General features: G+C 66.4%; 1 protein-coding gene across 1 annotated transcript in view; it reads right to left on the reverse strand.

The window, feature by feature from the left end:
• The window catches only part of ZNF513 (zinc finger protein 513), a 6,872-nt gene that overhangs the window by 1,705 nt on the left and 2,823 nt on the right, over nucleotides 1-2,344 (reverse strand). The gene's annotated exons all lie outside the window — the stretch shown is intronic.

Consider the following 2,344-nt stretch of genomic DNA (forward strand, 5'->3'; position numbering starts at 1 on the left):
GGCAGCGCTGCGGGGCCGGGCTCCCCACCCTCCTCCGGGTCGCTCTCCACGCTCAGCTGCTGGTACCCAGAGGAGCAGTCGTCGTCACTCAGCGCATATGCCGGGATGGTGATCTTCCCCACCAGGGTGTCTGCTGAGAAGACCGTGGGGATGGGACGGTGTCAGGCGCCCGGCTGGCCCAGGCATAGCCCCTTCGCTCATGCCACCAGTGCCAGAAGGGCCCGTCCCAAGGAAGGGACTGCAGCCAGGAGGGGCCAGGCAGCTGCACCAGGCCTAGCAGCACCCAGCAGGAGCCCACCATGCTGCACGCAGCAGGGCGAGGACCCTCATGGCCACAACCTGCCCCGACACCCTGGATCTGTCCTGAGCACCTCAGGAAACTCTGTCACCTCTGCCCTGTGGCTGGGCGAGCCGGGGGGGCCGGTTTCACGCCAGCCAGGGCCCCAGCAGCAGGATGGATTCGTGAAGAGGAGGGGCACAGGGGTGCGGTGGGCAGGCGGCACGCACCGGCGCTGCCAGATCTGGCTGGTAGGAAGCAGCGGTAGCAGGAAGGTGTTGAGCACAGCCTGACCCAGGCAAGAGGGCTGGGTGCCCATAACACTCGCTCTGGCTCCCCCTTGGCTGTGCCGCTGCCCCAGCCCCAGGACAGCAGTTGGTCCTGCTCCCATGGCTGAGACCATGAGGGTCCAAACACCAGCCCCCCTCCACCACATGGGAAAACAGACCTTCCTCAGCCCCACGTAACGCCACTGCCCCACGGCGGTGGGGGAAAGCCTGTGCCAGGCTCTCAGAAGGCACTTACACTTCCTGGCTGGGCACAGACCCATCCTCCTGCAGCCCCTGGGGTAGCGCCCGTGCCCCAGGAAGGGATGATGGAGTGGAACCCACTGCCCCGCAGCTACCTCAGGCTGGCCCCATGCCCTAGATGCGCCCCCAGGCTGATGCTAGGGGCTGGAAGGGCAATGACATGCAGCCAAAGCTGTGCCTGACCTGGAGCCCTGGAACCTGCAAGACCCACCAGCTGCCCACTGCCCTGGGAAGCAGTCTGGGTTGTCCCCTTCGCTGCCGCCCACCCATCTGCGTCCACCTCCCAGAGCCCCAAGCAGGCGCAGGGGTGAGGCCATTCCTGTGCTGCAGGACGGGGCAGCCCCTCCATCCTCCGGTCCCTTTTCACAAGCGCTGCCTGAAGTGCAGGTGCGAGATCGGGACATCCTGTGAGGGCCTGGCTATTGCTGGGGGAACCCTTGACCCCGCCTCAAGCCCTGTACCCTGGGTCTCCCTCCTCAGCTCAGGCGGTGCCTGAGCATCCCTGGAGCACTGTACTCGGAGTGCGGCTGTGCCAGTGCTGCCCACGTGGGACAATGTGGCCCATGGGGTGAGGACCAAAATGTGGCTGGTGATGGCTCTCCTGACATCCTTAGTGGGCCCCGAGTTGCCTGGTCCTGCTCCCCATCTGGGGCTGGCGGCTGAGAGCAGGAGGAAAGGCATTTCTGATGGCAGAAGTTCTGCTGCAGAGAGCAGCTTTCAGACCTTGCAGTGTCCAGCTCCCAGAGCCACAGAGTGGCCCTTGTCCCAGCGCTGGGCTCTGTGCACAGGCTGCGGGGAAGTGCGGCCCTCGGAGCAGAACCGCACCTGCCAGGCAGCTGGGACTGTGCCTCGGCACCAGAGCAGGATCTTCCAGCAGGGCCCAGTATGGCTGCTGAGCACGTGGACCTGAGCACAGCCCTCGTGGACAGTGAGGGGACAGAGCCACAGGGGTCTGGTGGCCCACGCCTTCCTCCTCTTGCCATTGAGTATGTCCTCATGTTATTCACTGCTCACCATTGAGGGCAGCAAGTGATGCTCCCACCAGTCCTTGTGAGGCACCTTAATGGAGCTGGAGCAGTGTTCAGCCGTCTGACTGCCTTGGAACACAGGCTGACCCGCAGCCTGCTGTGCTACCGCCTGGGCAGGCGAGGGCCCGTGGGGAGGGCGAGCAGCAGGTAGCAGAGGCTGGCGGAGAGACAGCCCTGGCCCAGCTCCCCCCACCCCACATGATGCCGAGGGGTGGCAGTGGGGCAGGACCCCACAGGGACGAGGCACCATTCACCGGGAGGGCAGCAAAGCCGTGTCCCAGCGACTCGGGGACGTGGGGGCTCCCGGGCAGAGCAGTGTGGACAGGGATGAGCGCGGTGGTCGCTGCGGTGGGGCGGCCTGCCAGCCCTGGTGTCCCCGCAGCCCCAAACCAACCGTGGGGGCCCGACGTGCTGGGGGGACCTTCACGGGAGGGACCGTTCAGAGAGGGGGGAGGCGGTCAGCGCCGGGGATCGGTGCCGGGCGGGCAGAGACCACCAGCGCCGGGCCC

The sequence above is a fragment of the Charadrius vociferus genome, unplaced genomic scaffold, assembly GCF_000708025.1.
Source record: "Charadrius vociferus isolate BGI_N301 unplaced genomic scaffold, ASM70802v2 scaffold2044, whole genome shotgun sequence".
NCBI lineage: Eukaryota > Metazoa > Chordata > Aves > Charadriiformes > Charadriidae > Charadrius > Charadrius vociferus.